The sequence below is a fragment of the Rhinolophus sinicus genome, linkage group LG04 (genome assembly GCF_036562045.2).
Source record: "Rhinolophus sinicus isolate RSC01 linkage group LG04, ASM3656204v1, whole genome shotgun sequence".
NCBI classification, from domain to species: Eukaryota; Metazoa; Chordata; class Mammalia; order Chiroptera; family Rhinolophidae; genus Rhinolophus; species Rhinolophus sinicus.
In genome coordinates, this window is record NC_133754.1 from 111,594,886 (window position 1) to 111,610,969 (window position 16,084).

Genomic DNA, 16,084 nt, shown 5'->3' on the forward strand with positions numbered 1-16,084 from the left:
AGTTCACAGAATGTGCTGAGGCTAGTGGGCCAGGCAGTTCGGGTTCCACCACAGAGGTTAGGGACCCTGCTTTGTAACTTCCTACCTCCCCTGCTGTCCTCAGACCCTAGAACCAGCGCAGGCATTACCTGTAACACATGAACTCAGCTGTTTCACAAAAGCAAATTTCTATAGAAAGTAAATGTGTAGAAATGAAAGCATGTATTTATGTCCATTAAACTCAAAATGAGATTATGTTTAGGCAAAGAATGTGGGCTCGTTTCTCTGACTTTATTTAGTTCAATTATCTTTCTTCTTACGTCCTGAAAAAAAAAAATTCTCACAGGTACCTCAATTTTCCATCTACATGGTTAGCTTGTGCTAGAAAATGCCTGCTTGTAGAGAAAAAAAGCTCCTGAACTTTAAGTCCTGAGAAATGATCCTTGGCTTTTGTGGAAACCTTGGAGGCCACTGGTGTGATGGGGCCCTATTTAGACTCCTCTGTGACTGAGTGATCTTTGTCTCACATGCTGTCTGGGAGGACTCCGCAGACTGAAGGTGGGGGGCCCAGCCATAGCCAGGTAGAGAACGTTGGTGAAAGGAACGGAAATGCCATCAACACTGCCCAGGAAAGAAGTTAGTGTCCTGTTTTCTATGACAGTCACTTGTAGCTGCCAGAGTTGGCTGGGAATCTCCACAACAGAAAAGAGAGAAGAGAATGAAGTTTCTGGGAAGATGGTCTATGGCTGCTGCTGATATTCTCTGAGCTGCCCTCTGGTGACTTCAACCACTTAGCAAATCCACACGGAGGGGCCCTACCTCCCCCAGGGCACAGGACGCTGGGCCTTCAGGCTTACAGAACATGCTGTAGATCTGGGGAACATGCCCAGAGCCAGAGCCAGCTCTCATCCACTTGCTGCAACCTTTGCTTTTGTTTTCTCAAGTACTTCCCTGCCTGAGCTGTACCTTGTAACAGGAGCTAGAAATAGAAACTGCTTAGAAGACCCACTGGATTCCTTCTGGAGGAGGCTCCCTCTGACTGCAGACCCTACACACCAGCAGGGGGGCCTGGTTCTCATGCTCAGTCCCACTCCGTGTGGCTCCTTTTTCTCAAGGACTCTTAAAGGGCAGCTTTATAATCTTTTGAGGTAACACCCAATAAATATTTAAGCTTTGGCTGCTCATTCCTGAGCCTTTTGTGAGAGCCAAGGGCCAATTATTTCACACATTGTTCAAAGTCCTAAACAGTGCCTGCTTGTAAATCGGGTAATGACTGTATGAAGCATTCCAAAGAAAACATTAAAGTTCCTAGAAAATTCTGCAATAATTGTCATTATGAAAGAGAAACTGACTTCCCAGACATTAAAAAAATACGTTCCAGTTGTGACCTAGATGAAAATTTGTCTTAGTTAGTCTCAGCACTGTAATGTAAAACAATACAGTGCAATGTCCTTTAAAATATAAAATAGGAACATATGTACAAGTATAATGTAAAAATGTTTAAGAGTGGTAAGTAGTTAGGGTACCAGTCATGGTTAAAGTATCCAGCAGTTGTGACAGTGTAAGGAAAAGTCTACATTATGCATTTAATATCCTTCTTCCCCATTGACTAGTACCTGGCCTTCATTATTCAACAAGGCAAACATTTTGTCCGCATTGCACCCCATTTTGCACTTGGTACATAGAACTGGAAGATCTTCTCAGAAGTAGCCCTGACATTTAACTCCACACGTATTTGTTCTCCCTTCAGCAGCTTCTTCCCCACTGCTCTCAGAATAAATTCAAAGCCCTTGCCTTATGCCTCAGGCCCTGCATGATGTGGCCTCAGACTGATGATCCAGGCTGCTCTCACACCTCTTTCCCTTGTGACACTGCAGTTCACACAGCCCCACCCAGGCCTTCTCCAGGCCAGCTCCAGGCCAGGGCTGCTTGTGCTCCATTCTGGAATGTTCTCCCATAACGGGGCCATGCTACATGATTTTCACTTAGTCAGTACACTAATTTCATGTGGTGAGTTAACTGGGCCACAGCACCCAGATATTCAGTCAAATATTTTGCTAGACATTTCTGTGAAGGTATTTAGCAGATGAGATTAACGTTTAAAGCAGTAGATTTGGAATAAAGCAGATTGCCCTCCACAGTGTGGGTGGGCCTCATCAATCAGTTGAGAGCCTCAAGAAAAAGACTAAGGTCCCCAAGAGAGGGAATTCTGTTTCCAAATGGCCTTTGGACTTGAGCTGCAACGTTAACTCTTCTCTGGGTCTCCACCCTGCTGGCCCACTCTTCAGAGTTTGGACTTGCCAGACCCTACAGTCATGTGAACCAATTCCTCTCTCTCCCTCTCCCTCTCCCTCTCCCTCTCCCTCTCTCTCTCCCTCTCCCTCTCCCTCTCCCTCTCCCTCTCCCTCTCCCTCTCCCTCCCCCTCCCCCTCCCCCTCCCCCTCCCCTCCCCCTCCCCCTCCCCCTCCCTCTCTCCCTCTCCCTCTCTCTTTCTCTCTCACACACATGCACACATGCTATTGGATCTGTTTCTCTAGAGAACCCCAACTAATGTATTCAGACAGCTTTCCTTAACCACCTCATCTAGAGACAGGTGGCTGACACAGTGGTCTTTCTTGACGTACTTCTTGGGCATTTCCACAACCTGGGTTACCATGTACGCTTGCTCCCCTCCTAGCCCAAGGCTGTGAGCTCTGATCAGGAGCACAGAGGGCTCTGCGAAGTCATAAAGTGGGGGGGGGGGGAGGTTTACCAGAGGGTAAACAGGGTCAAATATATGGTGTTAGAAAGCGAACTGATGCAGGGTGGTGAACACGTAATGTGATATATAGATGATGTACAGAATTGTACTCCTGAAATCTATGTAACTTTACTAACAATTGTCACCCCAATAAACTTTAAAAAAGAAAAAGAGAGAGAAAAAATGTAACCGTGTGGTGATGAATGTTAACTAGACTTATTGTGGTGCTCATTTTGCATTATATACAAATATCAAATCACTGTGTCATACACCAAAACTAATATAATGTTATATGTCATTTATATCTCAATTAAAATAATAATTCAACCAGCCTTGGTTCATTAGTTATTGTCTGTCACAAACAATATGACACACCATTTCTCTGCCCCTTGTATTTGAGGTGTTCAGTCTTTTAACTGGAAACAAAGTTTTATGGTCAATAACTGTTTCTGCCTTTCAGAATTCCACAAACATGCATTGTAACCCGCTTCCCAGACCTTCTAAACCCACTCCCACATAGGGAACAGGACACTTGGTCAGCACACCCCCTGCGTGTTGGTCTGCTATCCAAGGTTCACATCAGCACATCTGAGACCTTATCCCTCCATAATGATTTGTCACTTTGATAGTAAAATAAATGATAGTATTAATGACTGCAATTCTCTATTCCAGAAATGCGCTGTTTCATGGTGCATTTTAATAACAAGAGTGATCTGGGAGATGGCTATGTGTCCGACATTCCTACTCTTTTTGGAGAACCTTTTGGGAAGCCTACAGGGATGCTCTTGAGTCGGGGTTTCGGTGGGAACAAATAGTAATGCTGTCAGTGCAAATATCGTTATTTTTCCCAATAACGTCTACATTTTAAATATTTTTTGGTAGCTACAAGATGAAAACACAGCCACATTCTGTCTGTTTAAATTGGATAAGGTAGCTCAGATTCAGTAAAAGAAGTCTGTAGAACATGGAGTTGCTAATTATAAAAGGGACAGAGAGAGATAAAACTGAGGGGGAATCTAAAAAAATAAGACTTTGGAGTTCATCATCATGGGAAGAGCTGTAACAGGGCTTCTGATTGAGACAAAGTCTCTATGCCAGTGGTTCCCAATTTTGGCATGAGTCAGAATCCGCTAGAAGTAGAGGAGCCAGATCAAATACAGAACCCCAGTTAAATCTGAATATCAGGTAAATGATAAGTCATTGTTGTGGTATAAGTATGTCCCATGCACATTTTATGCTAAAAATGATTCATCACCTATCTAAAATTCAAATTTAACTGTGTGATTTGTATTTTTATTTGCTATATCTGGCTTGTTTAAATACTGAGTGTCAGCCTCAAACTCAGATTCCTGATTCAATGATCTGGGCTGAGGCCCAGGAATCTGCATTTGCAACACATTCCCGGGTGATGCTGATGCTGCCGGTTCAGGGCTCCATTTTGAGAATCGCTGCTACAAAGGCCCTCCTGGTGTGATGATGTGTCTGCATCTTTGGCATCCCTCCACTGGGACCACTCAGAGAGGGATGCTCCGTGACCCAGCTGTGCACCCTCTGCCGCTTCATCTCCCTGCCTTCTTGGGAAGCGTGCATCCCTCCTTTTCCAGGCAGAAGCACTGTGTGCTCCTGTGAACTAAGATGCAAGGTCTCGTTACCCCACACCAGGCCATAGTCCCATCACCTCTGCTCTCTTTAGAGTGCTCAGTCCGGAAGCATGAGCGGGTGAAGAGGTTGACAGTCACGGCCAGTTAGAATACAGTTCTGCCGGTGGTTGTGGGCACACAAGAATCCTTTCCCACGGCATTCCACAACGTTTGCTACATACTGGCTTCTCTCATACTGCAGGAAACACACTACTAGTTTTTAATGAAAGGCATTAGTGTGTTATCAGCATTTGTGATTTAGCTGTTGCTAAACATTTTTAATTCATCAACATCTTGTTCATTGGAAGTAGAATGCCTACCACTGGGCTCTCATTCCCCTAATTAGCCAAAAGCACCTGACACGAGTGTTTAATAACTGACTGGAATTTGTCCCCTTCAGAGGGGAAGACACCAGTATGGTTGCTGAGTCACAGATTCACTTTCTGGCAAAGCCTCCTCCAGGTCACTCCTGTCTAGAAGCAGTGTGTATTCGTTTGCTATGAATTTTGGGGGGCCATAACACTCCACCTTCTGGTCCCCCCAAATTCACATGTTGGAGTCCTAACACCCACATAATGTGACTGTATTTGAAGATATGATATTTACAGAGATAATGTAAAATGACACACAGAGGGAAAACCATGTGAGGAGGACACAGGCAGAAGATGGCCGTCTGCAAATCAGGAAGAGAGTCCTCAGACGAAACCAGCCCTGCCAAAACTTTGATCTCAGAATTCCAACCTCTGGAATAAATTTCTCTTGTTTTAACTGCCCAGTCTGTGGTATTTGTTCCGTCAGCCTGTGCTGACTAACACCGTGGGAATGCAGGTTTTCCTTTATAAGGAAGAAGACTGTATAGCATATATACCTTAGGTATGACAATTAAAATTGTAGATTCCATTTGAACTTCACCTTAAATTAACCTGTGGCTGAATTTAAGGTTGCCCATCTCAATGCATTTTACTGTCTTATCCTTTGATTCCACTCTCCCTCCAAACAAACAAACCAGAAAAAGCTCACATCTGAGGGATGGGCCCTGGGGGTGCTTAGTGTGCAAGGACTGGCCAAATTACCATTTGCTACTTCAGGCTCTAAATGTGCCGAGAATCGTCCTAAAAGACTATCTGCTTTCTTACTCTATTTTCTTCCTCCTTGCAACATGCAAAATTTATGTCTCCTCATCTTGGCATTGATAAGACGCAATATTCTTTGCTAATTTAAAATATGATGAAGCATGCAGAAAACAAAATTTCTGGTAAACACTCTTCGTTAATCAAGTGTTTGGAAATCTGCTTATATCAAAATAATTTGGCATTTTCCCCCATGCCTTTCATGAGTATTTCTTTTAGTAAAGGTTTTTCCTCCACAAAGGTGCATTCTTGATAATTGCTTTCTCCACATCACTTGTAAAACTGCTAGAAATCATCAATCTAATTTATAATGTAATTATACAGCTTGCCCCAAACATTTAAGATTTCTGGACAGAAATTCACAGGGTATACACGTAACATCACAAACTTTTTGCAAAGTTCGATCATGCAGTCTTCTATACAGTTAATAAATATTTTATTTATTCATGACTCCTGCTTTTAATCACCACATTGACTTGTGCCATTCAAAATTATAATTTAATTATGTTAGTTTTCTCTAATATATATAGTTACATATTTAATTAGCTTTCCTTCTCCCTAAATAGTAAACACTTTCTTTGATTAACCTAGCTGAGTCATGCAAACCCTGATGCTTATCCTTCTGTCAGTTACAAGTATAGTTTAAACAAAAATAGCTCACATTGCACTGTGCAAAAAATAAGGAGATAGGAAGAAGGATGACAGATGGTTAGAAAATTAATTTCACAAGTAAATGGATCCTTTATTGACTGACAAATGTAAGAGCAAGAAAGCAAAAGTAATATCCTTTCATATTCCTCAGCTCTATTTTGCATATGCTGATCACGTTGGTACCAAACAGTTCCATATTAAATAAAGATTTGTAGTTCGTTACTGCTTTATTTATTACCAGTTTGTTTTATTTAAAATTTTATTACTTTTGAGGACTGAAATGCCAAAGCTGAAGTTGGATCATGAGAATTTAAGGAAAAAGTCCCCCTGCAAGGTCGAGGATATCAATGGCTGTGGAGAGGGTCCCTCGGAGCACAGGTGCCCAGCGAGAGGAAGAGCTGGATGTGACAGCCAGTCCGAAGGCGCTCCCACTGCGCCATCTGGTGGACTACCTCTGGAATAGACAGGTGAGCCGCTCCAGAATCGTCCTGGAAGTGCATCCCCACCAGAAGCATGGGAACCACTTGGGAGCTTGTCAGAATGCTAATTCTCAGGCCCCACCAAGACCTGCTGGGTCAGAAACTATGGCAGTGTTCTGCCATATGATCTTTGGCTTCATTTCCTCATATGCAGGTTAAGACCAGAACCAGTAGGTTGTTACAGGATTCCAAGACATGTAGCACATGCGTTAGGGAGAACCCCTGGGAATAGAAGAGGCCAGATCCAGCCCTTTCCTTCCCCTCTGGATATTGATTAATGGGCTGTGGTCATCTTCTCCTTCCGGTTCTAAGTAGGAGTTTCATGACTGCAAGATGCCTCCCCAAAAATAGCTTTTAAATGTGCTCCCACTAGATCTCTTTAATCAAGGAATCTGTAAGAACACTCCTGTTTTTATTTTTTGCTACTACCTCCATCAATTATAGTTTGAAAAATGTCGTGAAAGAATTCTTAAAAATACATTCTTAAGAAAACATTCTTTGGGTACAAAAGTGAGACTTCATGTATAGAAACAGGACTTTTTTTCTTATCAGATCTGAGAGAGAAATGGAGAAAATAATTAAGTCAGCAAGCCAGCTCCCAACTATCCAAATCTGATAGTTTTTTTTTTTTTCTTATCCCTGTCTTCTAATCACAGATGTACCAGACAAATCCAGAGATGGTGATCTGAGAGGACTAGACCACTGGGTTATTATTTGTAATGAAACAATAAGAGGGAACAGAAACAACTGAATTTTTCTCTAAAATAAAACTCTTAAAGATATGGAAACTCATTTCTGTCTGAAGGAATGGCAGATTGTTTTACTATTCAATCTTTATCAGGAGTCTCCCTGAAGAGTAGGGCACTTCAACTCAGGAGCAGGTATTTCCATCTTGTAAGAAAACTGTGTCCTGGCAGACAGGGTAGGGCTGCTTCCATGGAGGAGAGAGGAACAGGCATTGTACTAGGTGCAGGTGGGGAGTGACTGTGTGAACATGCAAAGTAGGTGTTCCATGTTTCCCCCATGTGGCCGACTAAAAGAAAATGAGCTGGGTCCAGAAGTAAGTTAGTTCACACTGCAGTGCAAATTCCTTGCCTGGAGAATTAACAGTCAAAAAGAGATGAGAGACTCTCTCTTCCCAGAAATCTTTACAAGGGAGACCCAGGAATGTGGAGGCAGTAGCCGCCTAGTTAGGGATTTTACGAAATCTTCACATAAAAACAGAGAAGCTAGGAAGCAAAACCAAAAATCCATGAGCATCACTTACAACAAAACTAGGTGATAAGGTTAGCCCAAAATGCATTTGCCCAGTTGGATGAGGCAAGGGACCCAAGGTGAGGGCTGCTGGACGGCAGGGCAACCCCCTGAGCTCTCAGAACTGGGTGTAAGGGCTTGCTTCCGGGACAGGGCCCCACACTGAAGGAAATCCTGGGTGTGGGATTGGGCCTACAGTGGCAAGAGAGGTAAGGGAAAGAAAGGGTCCAGATAAAAGAGGCGGATGGGGAGCAGAGACAGGATATCTATCTCAGAAGAAAGGTTATAGGACTCAAAAACAATAAGAGAGGCTCCGGTAAGTGAGAAAAAGCCTCCATCTAAAAGTTCACAACTAATCTTACATCAAATCGAGCCACACAGTCTTGGAAGTTAATTCTCATACGATATTACTAAAGGAATAAAGAGGACAAAAGGCAGATGCCTTTCCAGGAACTGCTCCCTGTGAACTTGGGCTGGGAAGTTCCCTTCATCTTCCCATCACTGGCTTCTTAAGCACTTAGATTTCAGTTTAAACGTCAACTCAACAAAAGCCTTTCCAATAAGCCCAGTCTAAACTGTTTAGCCTTTATGACATCACATTATTGTACCTCTCTGAACATTTATCAATATTGGATATTTTAAGTAAATATTTTATTGAAGAACATGAAACATAAATATACGTATTGAGTTTGGTCGATAATTTCCTTAAAACAACCTACAAAAACCAGATCTGGTCAAAAAAGGACCGACTTTTGTCACCATGCAAGAGAGGCACTACGTGTCACCCATTTGCTTACTCTGAGCTACTTACCATGGAATACAGAGTTTGCCAGGAAGAAAAAGAAGAGGAGAATCTTGGTGAAGACTGCTTTAAGACCTCATGTATGTTTTGGGAGACTGTCTACTAAACTTCACAATGGTAATATACAAACTTAGATAACCCAGAGAGTCCCAGGAATCAATTCTTCTTTAGTCTGCTGGTCAGAATGGGAGTTAATGGGTCCAGTTTTCAAGGAAGTCTTGAAACAAACTTCACTTGCTGAAGATCCAGTGGGACCCCAGAAGCATGCTGTTAGTAATTCTCTGTTACTGAATTTAGCATTGGAATTTTTGCCCTCAGCAATTGCAAATCCCAAAAGCATCTCCTCAAACTAGCTCAAGGGGCATCTAGCAGAGTTCTTGATAGTGTAGATAGCGTATCAGGGGTAATGCTGCATGCCGGGAAAATACACAGACACTAGTTTCATCAACAAGGTCTTAAAAGGTATGTTGATGACATCCTACCCATTGTCATGGTTTGTCCGATTAAAAACAAAACATGAAGAATTTTGCAAAATTTAGTGTTTTATATTGTAAACTAAATCATGAAATGATTCTGAATTTAACTGTTTTCCTTACTGAAGCAAATGAATACACTCTCTCACCCTCCACCCCAGCATCCTTCACGTAGCTATCAAGCGGAGCAGCCCTTGGTCTCCTTTGCACCCACACAGCTTAGCAACATGGACAACCATCTCCAAAGCCAAATACTGATCAGAAAGGATCTGGTTTCATGGATGTGAGGTAAAGTTGAGAATGGGGATGACACATAGAAAAAGAAGAATTAGATGAAAATGTACACACTAAATGGTGAGATACCCCCCACTCCAATTGTCTATTCCCACTCAGCCCTGAGAGCACCAGCAGGTAGGCTTCCTCTAGGGACAGAGAGAAGATGTGAGGATTCTCTCTAGGAAAGCGACCAGCAAAAGAGAAAAAATTCATAGACTGGCGGTAAGGGTCCCCTCAATTAAAATGGTTCATCTGCACCTCAAACAGACAAACCCACACAAAACAACCCCCTACCCAAGCTTTTGATCAGATTTTTAGTGCCTCGCTCCTAAACTTGAATGAATATTTGAGGATCATCAAGTAGTTGAAGGAAGACTCCAACATGAAAGACAGAGACCAACACAAATAGTTTAAAAAACACTTTTTTTTTTTAAGTGCAAGAAGTAAAAACAGATGGGAGCAGAAAAAAAATACAAAACACCACAGGATAGTATGTTCAAGTGATAAAAGAAAGATACTAACTCCATAACACAATAATGGGAAGTGATTCAAAGCAATTTCCAGAGAACAAAAATGAGACTTTAAATAACAAAATAGATATTTAAAAAAATAAGTTGAATGATCAGAATATTTTTTTTTTTTAATTTCACAAAGTAGCACAAAAAGATGAAAAACAAGAGAAGAAAATAAAGAAATTAGAAGATTGGTTTGGGAGACCAAAATCAAAATAGTAGAATCTAAAACCGAGGATCAAAAAAACAGAGAGGACGTTATCAGCAAAGAAGAACAAGAACATTTCCTAACATGGAAAGACATGAACTTCCAAATTAAAAATAGTCACTAAAAAAATGGTCAGAGGACATGAAGAGACATTTTACTAAAAAGGACATACAGATGGCAAACAGACATATGAAGAAATGCTCAACCTCACTAACCATCAGAGAAATGCAAATAAAAACCACAATGAGATACCACCTCACTCCAGTCAAAATGGCTATCATCAATAAATCAACAAACAAGTACTGGCGCGGATGTGGAGAAAAGGCAACACTTGTGCACTGTTGGTGGGATTGCAGATTGGTGCAGCCACTATGGAAAACAGTATGGAGGTATCTCAAAAATCTGAAAATGGAACTACCTTATGATCCAGCAATTCCACTCCTAGGTATCTATCCGGAGAAATCCAAAACTCTAATTCAAAAAACTTTATGCACTACTATGTTTATTGCAGCACTATACACAATAGCCAAGACATGGACACAACTGAAATGCCCATCAGTAGATGACTGGATTAAGAAACTGTGGTACATTTATACAATGGAGTATTACGCAGCCATAAAGAGGAAAGAAATCTTAACATTTGCAACAACATGGATGGACCTAGAGAACATTATGTTAAGTGAAATAAGTCAGACAGAGAAAGACAAATACCATATGATCTCACTTATATGTGGAATCTAAAGAAAAGAATAAGTGAATGAACTAATCAGAAACAGTTTTGGAGACAGAGAAAAAACTGAGGGTTGCTAGATGGGCGGGAGGGTGGGGATAAGGGGGAAGGTGAGGGGATTAGAAAACAGTCGGTAACCACAAGATGGTCTCGGGGTTTTGAAAATTAATTTGGGGAACATAATCAATAAAGTAAAGATTTTGTAGGGTGCCTGATGGACACGTGTCCCATTTGGGAGACCACCTCAGGGATGATGTAGATGCCTGATCTCTGTACTGTACACCTGAAGCTGAACAATAATGAATGCCAACTATAATTTTATATATATACATACATATATATATATATGTATGTATATATATATATATATGTATATGGTTACAGGAAGCGGAGTACAGCATTAGGAATAGAGACAGTGGAAATGTAATGGCTCTGTGCGATGTCAGAAGGATAGTGGATGGGGGGAGGGGAGTTCACACAGGGTGAGGGATATAAATGATAAACGTCTAAGTATTACTTTGTCTTGTGTACCTGAAACTAATAAAAAAGAAACTCATAATTCTTTTTGTATACAAGTTAGAGAATTGTATCCAGATTTTATAAAAATTACATTATTTTTGTTCGGTACTCATTTATTAAAATAAACCGTCTCCCACATTACGAAAGGTGACATGATTAAGTATTTCATCTTTAACTAAAGTGATGAACATGTATGACATATTACCGTAACATAATATATTTTCAAAATGCATTTCTTACAAGTCAAAAAAAGTGTGTCTATGTATGTGTGAGAACTATAATAAATAAATAAATAGTGAGTAAAAAAAAAAGTCACTAAATGCACAGCAACATAGATGTAATCTGAAGCACACATAGCAACACAAAATATGAAAGAAGATTCTAAAAGACTCTCATTTTCTTCAAAGAGAAAAATAAGCACTTTACATACAAAGTGTTGGGGATCAGGGTGACATTGAAGTCTCATCAACAAACTATAAATGATCATGAGAGTTGCCTTCAAGATTCTGAAGGAATAGGACTGCCAGTATATATCCAGCTAAACTGATGCTTTTAGACATGCAGAGTCTCAAAAAATTAACTCTCATGCACTCATCCTTAGGAAGTTAGTTGAGAGTATGCTGCACAAAAATGACAGAGAAAACCAAGAAAAAGAATGATATACGAGTAGATTCTAAAAAATGTGAGCTATGATATAGGAAAGAGGGGGAAGAAAGTCCCAAGAGGATGGAGAAGGAAAATTCCAGAAAAAAATCAGTGAGAAGAGAAGCCAACAAAGTAAGTAATATAGATCAAAGTAAGGGAGCTGAGGCCTCCAGCAGCAATATCTCAAAAGAAAGGAGAAGGAAGGGGACAGACCAAACAGAGAATGTCTGATGTGTTTTACTGATGTAGTCATCAGAGGGGTGGAGGATTAATGAATGATTTATGCAGACTAGAAAAATTGAGCCTAGAGAAAGAAAAGTTGCACCACAAAGAGAACACAATCAGGATACACTATGAATATGACTAACATACTGTAAATAAATGATCATGATAATGTAAACACTGTAATTTACCCAGAAATTAGGATATTGTATGATGGGAGAATGGAAAAAAGTAAATATTGAAGAAGTGCCAGAAAGTTACATTCTCATCTGCCATACTAAGAAGTCAACAGGGTAATACATAAAACTAGAAATCAAGAAATAGCATTATAAGTTTATTATGTATAAATGTAGACATAAAACCGTAATACACCCCTGAGAGATTAAAATTTTGCTTCTAAGAACAGGAATTTGTACTGTGGAGGGTTGAAGCAGGACACCGCTCTTTCTCTTTATAAGTGTTGAAAAAAACATTCCACTTCTAAAAAAGAACACATGTACTAGTATGATAAAATCAAAACAAAAACTAAAAAATTCTCAAATCTGCTTGCCATTTATGTATGGCATTTAAATTCAAAATCATGCTTAAAATGGCTTTTGCCCACCACAAACCTTTGAGACTACAGAGTATTTTCCTAAATCTTGTCCATCTGGAATTCACTTTAGTAATTGTGTAGTAAAGGTGTGTAGAAGGGAACTATTTGTGGAGATTTTGTTTTCTGTTTGGATTTAATTGACATAGAGGTGACACCCCCCCAACAGTCATGATTCTCGGTCAAATTGTCTTAAATGACATTGTATCAGACCACCTGGGTATGGGCTTGTTTAGGGTACTGATGCCTTGCTCTCCACAAGATGAAGAGATTCCGAGACCATGATGACCTGAGATGGCAGAAGCTGAGGGCTCTGGGAGACGTTACAGAGGTAGGAAAACAGGACCGTGTGACGAGAGGACTGAGGGCACTTCAGTGAGAGGGACTGTCGGGAGTCAGGTTTCTGACCTGAGAACCCAGATGGCAACTTTATTTTGCAGTTTGCACCCTGAAGTGCCCCAACCCCAAGTGTTGTTTTACGTTTTCCCATTGTTTTGTCATTGACCCTGTTGACATTTTTTTAATCCTCTGCCAATTTCCCTGGTATCTTATCATTTGTAGTGCCACCTAGAGGTTTCTATGTCCTGGGGGTTGTGGTGAGAGTGTCCTCTACTAGGCTAATTATGGTTAATCGTCTTACTAAACACACTTAAAAAAAAATATTTTGGATCACCCTTCTCTTATATTAAGTTCACAAGTTGGAAAAGCTTTTATTTGTTGTGTCTATTAAGTCTTGCTCAAGGCAAATCGTGTTCCTTTGTGCCCTGTGAATTCATGTTTAAACTCATCTTTAGAGGACCCTGGGGACATCTTGACATTTGCCCTGCTGTCACCCCAGGTCTACCTTTCACTATCTTCTCAGGCACATGTTAAATAAACCTACCTTACAATTTCTCAATATTTTCTCATTTGCTTTAGGGTTCTGGGGGAAAAAAAAGACCATTTATAAAAACACAAAAAAATATGGTAGGGATGGACTTTGCCTCAGACCCTGGTATGGCTCAGCATGTTACTTACTGTGAGATCTTGCCTTTATTTAATGTTGTCTTTATCATGGGTTTTTTTTGTTTGGGGGCATTTTTGTTGTTTGTTTCATGTTTTGCATTGGTGCTGATTTTTAAAATGTCATATTAAAATATTATTCATCTTGATTACTGAAGTTTTTGGCATCACCCTTAAATTTTGCCCCCAAGGGAATGCTTTGCTCTCCTTACCCTAATCCAAGCCCTGCCTGGGTGGATACTCCATCTAGGCATGGAGCTCTGTGCATCCAGTCATTCAGACTCCTGCTAAGCTGACCTCTGGCTAGCCTATCCTGCTCAGAGGGAGGTGTGGGAGCAAACCCCACACCACCTACCCCACAGATTCCGAGGTATGCTCCCACATTCCCAGCTGCACCTCAAACACAGGGCAAGGGAGATCCATTTTGGGCAGTCAGCACGAGTTGAACTAATTTTGTTGGTTCACTGTGTGCAAGGCTTTCTGGGGAGTCAGTTCTCCCAGAAGGGATATGCTGGCAGCCAGGAGAGAAAGGGAGTTTGACGTGCTTGAGAAACAAATGTTAACCTTGTTGGAATTTTCCCTCCTTTATTTAACTATTTCTCTTTTTGCTGGTATACAAATTATGCCATGAACCATGAACATCTCTGTATTTAACTCTGGCTTTATTTCTAAGTATATCCTTAAAAGGAGCCCAGAAATAAAGAGAACTGACTCTGGGTGGTGAACACAGATTTATAGATGATGTAATACAGAATTGTACACCTGAAACCTATGTAACTTTATTAACAATTGTCACCCCAATAAGCTTCAATTAAAAAGAAAAAAGGATACTTACCTGGCAGGGGAGATACCATGATCACGAAGGTGGTTTTCCCAGGGCGAGGCTTATCCATTGCACTCCGGATGTGCTGACCCCTGCGATTTCCCCAAATGTGGGAAACTCGACTGCATAATTTGTGGTAGTGGGGGACTGCGTTCGCGCTCTCCCCTGTAAAAAAAAAAAAAAGAAAAAAAGAAAAAGAAAAAAGGAGCCCTAAATAAAGACTTGCTCAGTCAAATGGAAGAAATGCTGCTAAGGCCAATGCATATTTTCATACTGCTTTCTAAAAATTGTACAAGTTTACCACGTACAATGTGAACATAGCAGTCCATCAGAACCTCACTTGTGTTAAGTCTTAAATATTTCTGAAGTTTTATTCATTAGATAGGCAAAATGACGTCGCATTATTTTTGTGAAATGTCGTGGGAATATTCTTTTTTCCCCACACTTAGTGGAATCTATGGCTCTTTTGAGCATTCTTTCAGTACTTCTAAGACTAGAAACCCTAAGAGATTGAATCACATTCATATATATTTCTTTGCTTTTAAATAATGGTGGGGTGGTGTTACCACAGACTCAAAGGGGTCCGCTTGCCTACGCACATCCAAGCCTAAAGAGAACGTGAGCAGGAGTTTGTAGCCAAGAAAGTAAAGGGAGTTTATTTAGGGAGTTGGCGCCAAGTCCTGATACAGGTGAGCCTGGGCTCTCAGAAACCTGGCTCCTGATGGCCTCTAGCAGCTAGGTTATAGAAGGGGAAAATCATTAATCAGGGTTACTGTGGGAACTGGGGTTGGGGGCTTTACTGATTGGTCGGGGCTAAAGCAGGGAGCAATTGACCAGGGCTTCAGGTCCTGGTGTGGGTCATAGCATTGTTCCATCCGGCTTCCAGGGGATGCTGTCTGTGGGACTGTTCGGCTCTCATGAGTCCAGAGCTGAAATGTAACTGAGGCCAAGGTGTTAGCTTTGTTTTATTAAAACCTTACTCATTGTTTAAGGTTTAGTTATTATATCCTAGTCATGGTTGATAGACCTGAAGCTTTATTCTTAAGCGAGTTTGAGGCTGACCAGAACCCAGTGTCCTAGGGCTTAATGATTAAAAGGAGCAGACATATAGTATAAGCACAGGTAGGAGGGTCTGGGGAAAGAATGCAAGTGAGTCATAGTTCTGTCAGGATAAACAAAGCTGGTGTGGATTAAAGCAGAATGGATGCTGAAGAAATGAAGCCATGTTTTCTTTCTGATTTGAACTTTTCTCTTAGTGAAAATTGCTCCCAGTGTACTGTTTGGGTTCCTGGTCATTTTCTCTCCTGTGTTTTTGTTGGTTTTTGTGACTTTTATGTGGGTGGCGTGACACTGGAAGGAGAAATAACAAGAGTAAATACTTATTGAAATCAGACCAGGAATTAACTT

General features: G+C 40.9%; 1 non-coding gene across 1 annotated transcript; it reads left to right on the forward strand.

Annotated features, from left to right (window-relative positions):
• Positions 1-14,681: 14,681 nt before the first annotated feature.
• On the forward strand, positions 14,682-14,845 carry LOC141571436 (U1 spliceosomal RNA). Its single transcript, XR_012496179.1, has one exon. It is a non-coding gene; the product is annotated as a U1 spliceosomal RNA (small nuclear RNA).
• The last annotated feature ends 1,239 nt before the right edge of the window (positions 14,846-16,084 follow it).